Consider the following 9,988-nt stretch of genomic DNA (forward strand, 5'->3'; position numbering starts at 1 on the left):
TTTATTTCCTAAGCAGCTGGTTCTGGCAGATGGAAAACAAGTCCCTACACCTTCACCCAGAAACGAGAACACACAATCCAGCCGAAGCCAGCTTCGAAACACACAGCACATTATACATCTACCCTTCTACCTCCCCCAGCTTCTGTTCTATGTTTAATACATTATGTAAACAAGTTGTCTCATTAAGTGATAAAAACACCTAGTGATAAAATCATCAAACTCTGCCACCATATTGTGTCATACATAGTGTGTTATGGCTACTACTCTATGCACGCTGGATATTTCCAGAGACCCCCTAGGGAGAATAGAGTTTTCTTGAGAGATAAAAAATCCACCTCTTGGCGCTTCAAGGCAATAGTAATAGAATGTGTCATATGAGCAAATGAGATTGTACTGAGTTCCTGCTGCTCTTTCTCTTATTTGGTGGTATGTTTATATATTTTGGTTTTCCTGCTTATCATTCTCTTGATATTTCTTTCTTATGCCTGAAGTATTTTTCACCTTATCACCATTCTTCTAAATCTCTCTAAAAGTTTTTCTGTAACAAATCTATATAGTGTAAAGGTATCTGCATCTTTCTAATACAATCCAAATGTGAATGTATTCTTCAGCAGAGAAAAGTTGGCATTTGTTCTAACCTGTTATCTGTCGGTTTTATTTTAGGGTACTGTTTATTTAAGTAATTTAAGTAATTCCTAAAAGTCTTCAGTGGGTATTCTCTACAGTCTCCCAGTTTCTATTGTTTGGATACTAAAATTGGACTCGTTTGTTATTCAATGAAGACAATCTAAAATACAATTTATTTAAATTTTATTCTAATCTCCTATTATTTCCTTTTTCAACTTGCCTTTTAATTTTCCCCAGTTAATACCTTGTGGCTCATTTCATGCTACAGAATTTCAGGTACTTAATGTTGGACAACATAACTCTCATTATACCTGTATTATACATTTCCTGTATTATACATTTCCAGAAAAGTCTGGCCACAGAAGTATCTTTATTTTGTATGAAGATAAACTATTTTCCTCACAAGATTTCCCACTAACCCTCTAACCTCTAACTATCTAATCCACGTCCAAATTGAGTGGGCTTAAGCTAGCTTCACAAATACCCAGTTTATCCTTTCATATCTTAAAGCTTGCCTTCTCTAAGATAATGCCAGTTACTTCAACCATGTGGTTCCTAATTTCTGACATTATCTTTTCATCTGGGTATCTCTTTTGTAATGTGATACTTAAAATTGAAAACTGTATTCCAGGGGTGATATGAATAATACTGAATAAAGATACATTTTTGTTCAGTGAATCTCAAGTGGAGGAATATTTCCTTCCGCACTGCCAGAATAGCAGAACCTGTATTACTGTTCTTCTAAATTTTACAGCTACCACCCTGACCCCTCCAGTGTTGAAAATCACTGTATCTACGGGGGCACCTGGGTGGCGCAGTCGTTAAGCGTCTGCCTTCGGCTCAGGGCATGATCCCGGCGTTATGGGATCGAGCCCTACATCAGGCTCCTCTGCTATGAGCCCGCTTCTTCCTCTCCCACTCTCCCTGCTTGTGCTCCCTCTCTCGCTGGCTGTCTCTATCTCTGTTAAATAAATAAAGAAAATCTTTAAAAAAAAGAAAAAAGAAAAAAGAAAAAAGAAAATCACTGTATCTAATTAGAGTCAATACTGACAGAATTGTGTTGCCTGTCGACAAAAGTTAAGTACCACTATTTTACATAAAATATTTCTGTTATTGCTCTTCAAAATTGCAAACTCAATTCAGATTGTAACTTACTTAAAATGAATAGGCTCTTCAAACTTACAGCATTTAAATCATGGCTATTACCACGTTGCCTTATGGAGTTGTTTTGATGGTAAAGATGAGGAATCTCAAATTTATTACCTGGAAAGTCAAGTAGAATTATCTGGGGGGGAAAATGGTAGTATAAACACATGCTTACAAGTTATTTTCCCAGAAACTAACAGAAATGACTAAAGAACAGGAAAGACAAAAATAGGGCATGATACCAACTACATTCCATATACTTCACTATATGACTACCAGTAGATCTGGGATTAAATTGAAGGAAGACATCAGAAACTGACTCGGAGCAGTGCGAAGTGGGAGAGTAGATTCTTGAAAACTCCATGTTTACACTTGAGGTTTGGGGCAAAAGGTAGAGTCACAAGTAGCTTGTGTGTGAGATGTGAGCCACTATGAATGAAGCCCTTTTCCCTGCCTCAAACCAAAAGCTCTTAAAACCTGAACTGACTTTAAAGGAAAGTCAAGGGACACCTGGGTGGCTCAGTCAGTTAAGCGTCTGCCTTCAGCTCAGGTCATGATCCCAGAGTCTGGGGACCAAGTCCCACATTGGGTTCCTTACTTGGCAGGGAGCTTTCTTCTCCCTCTGACTCTGCCTGCCGCTCCCCCTTCTTATGCTCTCTATCTCTCTGACAAATAAATAAATACAATCTTTAAAAAAAAATTAAGAAAAGTCAAATCCGTGGCCTTTTATCATTTTTCTTTGGCTCCCTTTGGTAGCAGCAGAATCGGTATAACATGGAGGAAATCCCTTTGCATTTGGAGGAGCAAGGTTTTACATTGGAAATCTGGGGAAGGTGATAGTTTATTTTACTCCTCCAATTCAATAGATGTAGGCCCTAGTCCATTGTTGCAAACTGGCCAAATGGAATAAAGAAAGATATAAATCAAGTGCTTGGGGGATCAAAATTCTTTGATTGTAAATGTCTGGAGACTGAGTTTTCTTCACTCTTGTCAGGCTTCTGAAATATAGAATTTTTAAAAGCACATAAAAACAACCATTATACCAGTTTAAATTCTGAGGGGAAAATTGCCATTATGGACAGAAGATGGAGAGGGAAGAGACCTGTGTTTCTTCTATAAATAGAAGTATGGGATTAGGTGGTGACCAACTGATATTGTGAAAACAGAATAAAAAACATTAAAACTTTCAAAAAACTCTGAAACAAAATATAAGACATAAATATAGAATCTAAAAAATCAAATGAAAATTTACATCAGAAGATCTTCCCAAGGAAAAAGAAAATGATCTAAAAACTCCTTAGTTTTTTTAAACCATGGTCTTTATAAAACAAGACACAGTACAATTAAATTATAAACCAAGAAGAAAGCAAACTAGAAGACAAATAATAATTTATATTATTGGAAAATTCAGAATGGCATCAGAAGCACATGGGATTAGACTCAAAGTAGAGAAAATAAAATCAGTGGTTGGAGCACCTGGGTGGCTCAGTTGGTTAAGCGTCTGCCTTCGGCTCAGGCCATGATCCCAGGGACCTGGATGGAGCCCAGCATCTGGCTTCCTGCTCCACGGGGAGTCTGCTTCTCCCTCTCGCTCCAGCTGCTGCTCCCGCTGCTTTTGCTCTTGGTCAAATAAATAAATAAAATCTTAATAAAAAAAAAGAAAGAAAAGAAAAGAAAATCAAGTGGTGTGAAGAGATTTAAGAAAATTATCTAGAAAGCAAAAGGGGACAAAAAGCAAAGTGATGTAAGCGAAGCATGAAGACATGAAATATAGTTAACAAAAATTCAAAATATAGTTGCAAAAGGAACACAAACAGTATTTGGTTTCTGTGTATATCCTAGAATATGTATTGACCTGAATTAATGCTTAATTCTGCACATTAAAAGGACTTATCACATGGTAAGTGAAATGCTCATATAAAGAAATACACGGTGAACTTCAGAGATAAAGAAATGTTCTAATGAGCAACAAGGTAATGTAAATAGATTCATAAGAAGGAAGGGACGATTTCATATATCAGCCTCCTATCTCTTTGTGTTCTTTTTCCTGATCTCCAGTAGTGTTGACCAGTATTCAGTTGAATACTTAAGAGATGCCCCTGAGTAAACCTCTGGAAAAGCCCCTACTCCGGGCAGTGTTCTCCTTTCCAGTACTCTGCTCCAGAACTCTAGTTTCTTTGGCTTCTCAGAACTACCTGCCCCATCTCGTCACTCTGTTCTCTTCCTGGGTTCCCTTTCCTTGTACTGCTGTCTAGAGATTTTTACAGGCAATAGGTTGGAGCAATCGTGGGACTCCCATCATTTAGCTCCCGTTAATCAGGGATCACTGTCCTTTATTGCCTCCAGTATGTAGAAAATCTTGGTCCAGGTATTTTTTCCAGTGTTTTAGTTGTTTCAAAGTGGGAGGGTATATTCAATCCATTATTGCATTTTGGGTGAAAGGGAGAATGCACATGGCATTTTGTTAGCTGTCTTTCTTAGTTCATTCCTCCCACCCGTCAGCTTTTTTTGAAAAATGTGTTTTGGAATCTGTTTATCATATCATATTTTTATCATTAGTGAGTTTCTTTCCTTCTTTTTATTTTAAGTCCTTAACCCAAGTCTAGTGGTTTAGCGGAGAGAAGATTGCCCATGTCCTGGCTTTGAAGCTGTTGTTTTCCTCAGCCACTGAAGAAATGTTGGAAGTTTTAGTCCCAGTGGATTTAAGATACATAACCCAGCAGCTTATTTCAAGCAACATACTGCATATCCACGTTTTTATTTCATCACACTGATACAGATGAGCTTTGATTACCCTAACCCTGGAGCCCAAAGCACATATATTTTTCAGCTCTGGGCGTCAGAGATGTTTAATTTGTATTTGTCATTGTTTTAAGCTTGCATCTGTTTGAATATTGGAGATATTGGAGCAAAAGCTAGAGTTTAAAGTGTGGCCAGACAGTGACGACAATAAAAACACTTTTCCAGAAGTCTCCAGGCTTTTCTGCATTTTCTTTAATATATCTGTAATACATTACTCATCATTTTACTTTCTCTTATTAATAGTGAATGAGATATGTAATTATTTCCTCCCTATCAGTGTGGGTTGTTTGAAGGTAAGGACCATGCCTTATTTATCCCTGTATTATTTTCACTCTATATTTAGACCATTAAGATACTTTGAACCTCTCACTTACCTAATGAACCATACATGTGAGCCATAAATAGTTACTACTCAAGGAAAGTGCCCATTTATTAGAAAAAGAACACAGTTGTTTTCTGAGTTTACCACAGAAAATGTCTTAAGACGAGAAACTCATCTTTTTAGTGACTGTATTAGCTATGACAGTCTGGGTGGTATGGGTTGAGGCAGAATTATGGTCTTTAGCTTTGGATTAAAAAAAAATGGGAAGAGATTTGTGGTGGAGAAAGGAGGAGCAGAAAGGAGGAGCAAACAGGTAAAAGTAAATCTAATTAAAATGGCCATAGGCCAAGTCTCTACAGAGGAAAAAGGCCAAGAGAGACTTAAAAACCGGTTTAGCTAATAATTCAATGTTAAGTTGTCCACTACGATTCATGACAATGTAGTTCTTCTGTTCACTCAGATTTTGATAAAATCTTACTAACACATGATTTTATGACGATGTGTTTGTTTAATTTTGCTTTTCTTTTTTTATGCAGGAGTGAAAGTTTTTACTTGAAAGGGAAATAAATGAGAATTGCAGTAGGCAAAACGTGAGCAAGGATCAAGAACTCATGAGCAGCAGGATACTGGAGCAATAGAAACCCACGAGAGCTCCAGAGAGGTCAGTTCCTCAAGAAGTGCAGCATGGAGTCGTATGACTTAGCTATTCTTCTCTCACATAAATTTGTACACGAATGTTCACAGTGGAATTATTCATTATCGTGAAAAAGTGGAAAAAGCCCAAACATCCATCAACTAATTAATGAATAAACAGGTTGTGTGGATCCATACAATGGAATATTATCAGCAGTAAAGTGCAATGAAGTCCTGACATATTTATACATACTACGTGACACATGCCACAACATGAAAGAATTTCAAGAACATTGTGCTGATAGGAGCCAGTTATAAAAAACAACATATTTTATTATCCCATTTATATGATATATCCAGTAGAGGTAAATCTATATGTGCAGTGTAAAACTCCTTGGGCCAGGAGTTGGGATAGGGCTGGGTAGAAATGGGGCATGACAACTTAAGAGTACAGAGTTACAGAGTTACATTTCGTGGTGATAAAAATATTCTAAAATTGATTGTGGTAACGAGTTCAGAATTCTAGGAGTATCCGAAAACCCATCAAAATGTACACTAAAAATAGTTGAACTATTTGTAAATTATATCTCAGTAAAACATAAAAAAATATAATTGGCAGGTGAAATACAGTATGTCCAATTAAATTTGAATTTGATATAAACAGAGAATGTTAAGCATAAATATATCCCAAATATTGCATATTATAAAATTATTTTATTTTATTTCATACACAGATTGTTATAATAATTGCTTATCTCAAATTCAAATTTAACTGGGTGTCATATATTTTTATTGATAAATCTGATAGCCCTGCGTTAAGACAAAATAGCCTGGACCTAGACAGCAATTCATCGGTCTTTCCTTTCAATAAGCCCCTAAACAAGTCTAAGGGAGTTTCACATGAAGATACTTTTACAGTGTTTAAGAGCATAATGAATATTACAGCTTGTATAGCTTAAGACATGTTGGGTATTATCTTGCTGCTCTCATATTGGTAATATCTGTTTAATATGTGTAAATAATTCAGCCCTTGCCTAAGTATATAATTTTAATAAAAAGACAAGAAATTTTCATATCTTTCCTGATTATATCTTGGGTATACTGTTGAAGGAGATATTTTCCATATTTGAAATGAAGGGAATCTAAAATATTTTATTGTGACAACTGGGAACCTAAATCTTCAGAGATCAAACAATTTCAGAGTTTAGCTGGAAATTTACACAATAGTCAGATTCTTAAAAAACAAATTCAGCCCCTTCAGCATCCAAATCGATTTTGCATATATCCAAACAATCCACCATTGAAAGTCAAGCACTATTTTGTATTTAAGATTATGTGGGTTAAGTTCAAGTCAAAAGCTACAGAAACAGAAAAATCAGCATCTTTATTGTCATACCTCAAAATTCATTTTTTTAATATATTTTTTTTAAGATTTTATTTATTTATGTGACAGAGAGACAGCCAGCGAGAGAGGGAACACAAGCAGGGGGAGTGGGAAGAGGAAGAAGCAGGCTCCCAGCAGAGGAGCCCGATGTGGGACTCCATCCCGGAATGCCAGGATCACGCCCTGAGCCGAAGGCAGACGCTTAAAGCCTGCGCTACCCAGGCGCCCTCAAAATTCATTTTAATAATGTATCCAATTTACTTACTTGCTTAGTCTGTAGTGTTAACTAGAGTGTGTTTGCCTATTCTTCATATCAATTCCACACTCATATGATAAACATTAGTCACAAGTGAGGAATGACTTTAAATATATTGTAAGCAATAGAAGCATCATTGGGATCATTTACATGGATATATGCCTTAATATTTTTAAATTCACAGAATTGTATGAACAGCCCTTACTGAGGTTTTCAAATAATCTCAACCCTATGGAATCCAGTCTAACAAAAATAGGTTTTTGTTTTTGTTTTTTAATGTGTGAAACAGAAGATCTACAATTTAAAAAACAAACACAACATCATGTACAGAGAATAGTATCTGTTCTCACTGAGCTTAGTGTTTAGCAGGGAAATAACTACATAATTACAAAAAAGTAATGTATCACCATTATAATCATTGTAATGATTTATGAGTATCCCTCTGAGTCTTTTAGAAAGCTTCTAAATCTTTGCCTTGTTTTCTTTAGGAACTTGCTCAGGTATTTGAATTTTAATCAGTAGGTATATGTATGTGGTTTTCTGTCTCATAGCACTTGAGAATTCGTGAACTCAAGAGCAACATGGAAGGAAAAGCTCTGATAGAGATAGACATCAAACATTAACAGAAGTGTAACAGACACCTGAGCTCAAGGAAGAAAAGACTATTAAAAGGTATACAGACATATAAATATGGCTTAGCTCCATAGTCTGTGTTCTTCAAACTTGTATCTTTAGGCATAAAATTCATTCTTCAAAAGAAATCATATCTGGAAGTTAAAAAAGAAACCATAAATTTAGGGCTACTCTTGTGAGGGTAGGAGATGAAGGAGGGCACTTTTCTTTATAAGGTCTTGACATTTTTTGATATTCAGTGACCCCTCATTAACTGGAAGTATGTAGATTTTACTAAAATTTTGGAACCTTATGTCAAGCCTCAAAAAAACATTTCATTACTTTAAGCCTCAGTAGAGAAGTATAATTTCATCTCCTATCCCATATGTAACATTATTTACATAAAGAATTGTGTTTTAATAGAAAGATTCTAACTCAAATCTCATGAAAAGAATAAGATTTAAGTGTTTTGCAGGTATTTATGTCTTGCCCTATGAAATCACCAAATATCGAATGAGGAAAAGTTGACAGCCTTGGAGTTTTGTGAATTCATTTTCAAATATTAAACCTTTTGAAGTAGTGATTAATATTATGACAACAATAATATTTAGGGGAAGGAAAACTAAATAAAAGCAGAGGGCATTCTCTGGTTATTTACCAGTGATTCACACACCATTTAATTCTCAGAACCTCCAATACAAATGAGAAAACCAAGACTCAGGTTATAGGACACTCCTATTTTCATACAACTGGTAAATTTTGAACTAAGAGATTCAAATCCTAGATATCCTACGTGGGGTACTCATGATAGGATAATGTTGCTTTTACAGAAGAAGACCACATGAGCCACATATTACTGGGTTATCTTGTTCATGCCAAGATCCATGTGCAGGAGAGAAGAAAGCAGATGATGGCTGTTAAAATTTATTGAAAGCTTAATTTGTTGAGACAATATAGTAAATATTTTAGTTGCATTCATTCAGTTTATTTTCACAACCGGTTTGTAGTGGTTGCTGCTATCTCTCCACGTATGACATATTAGCAAGTGATGGTTAGGAGCTCAAGTCACTTCACCAAGATCCCAGAGCAGGCAAGCTGTGGAACCAGAATCCAAGCCCTGCAGGCTCAAGTCAAGTATTAAGCCTAAGTCTTAATACTATGCTATACTGCACCCTGGGTCTTGAGGAAGAAAGAGAACTGAACTTTCAGATTTGTTGATAATTGCAGGAAATTATTTCGATGGGTCCAGCCATAGCTGAATACCAGGCTCTTCAACAAGACATATTCCAAGCGTGCCTGACACAATTGCCTTACTTTTCTGTTCAATTGACTTTATTCACATAATCAAAGATTATTCATCATGCTAAGTGCAGGGAGCATGGGGCACTAGTTTAGGATAAAAGGATTTTAAAGACTCATGCCTTTTCTTTTTTCTCTATTCCTTCTCTTCTAAAAAAGTCATAATTTATCACAAGGACACTGCTGAGCAATTTATAACTTTTCCTGCTCTGAGCAGGAAAATACACTCAATGGCAACTTTTAATCAAATGATTTATTTATATATTCATTCAATTAGCTAAGTACATAGATCCTCTAAAGTGTGTTTCTCAGCCTTTATTTGAATTATGCATCATTGGCCAAGATTTCTCTGAGCTCTGCATTCTGTAGTTTACATAATGAGAATAACCATAGTTTTTTCGGCTATAAAATGATATTCTAATATTGCATATGGTCTTTAAAATATATATATGTCACTGTACCCTGCTCTACCCCAGAATTTCCACCATCTTCTTTTATCCTCTCCTCTGTCTTTAAGAATCCCTGTTGGAAAACACTAGAATATTCCTTAAGTGACGTTGTTAACTTTTCGCACCTCTCAGGACCAGATTCTCTGTCTTTCCTCAATTCTGCCCTCTGTACCTGCTTCAGGTATGATGAATCGTCTTTTTTTTTTTTTTTTAAGATTTTATTTATTTGACAGAGAGACAGAGAGAGAGTGAGAAAGCACAAGCAGGGGGAGCTGCAGAGGAAGAGGGAGAAGCAGACTCCCCACTGAGCAGAAAGTTCGATGTAGGCTTTATCCCAGGACCCTGGGATCATGACCTGAGCTGAAGACAGGTGTTTAATTGACTGAGCCACCCAGGCGCCCCATGTGACGAATCTTTTTAAAGTTCTCCAGCATTTAAACATTTGCTCATAAAAATAG

At 36.2% G+C, this 9,988-nt stretch overlaps 1 long non-coding RNA gene across 2 annotated transcripts in view; it reads left to right on the forward strand.

The window, feature by feature from the left end:
- Positions 1 to 7,743, forward strand: part of LOC117796683 — a 203,966-nt gene extending 196,223 nt beyond the window's left edge. Inside the window, exons 4-5 of one of the 2 annotated variants that reach the window (XR_004621289.1) lie at positions 5,434 to 5,558; positions 7,722 to 7,743. This is a non-coding gene — a long non-coding RNA (uncharacterized LOC117796683). Of the gene's footprint in view, positions 1 to 5,433; positions 6,224 to 7,721 lie in introns of those variants that run through there. The other variant, XR_004621288.1, reaches the window with a different exon arrangement.
- The last annotated feature ends 2,245 nt before the right edge of the window (positions 7,744 to 9,988 follow it).

Source organism: Ailuropoda melanoleuca, chromosome 16 (assembly GCF_002007445.2).
Source record: "Ailuropoda melanoleuca isolate Jingjing chromosome 16, ASM200744v2, whole genome shotgun sequence".
Taxonomy (NCBI): Eukaryota; Metazoa; Chordata; class Mammalia; order Carnivora; family Ursidae; genus Ailuropoda; species Ailuropoda melanoleuca.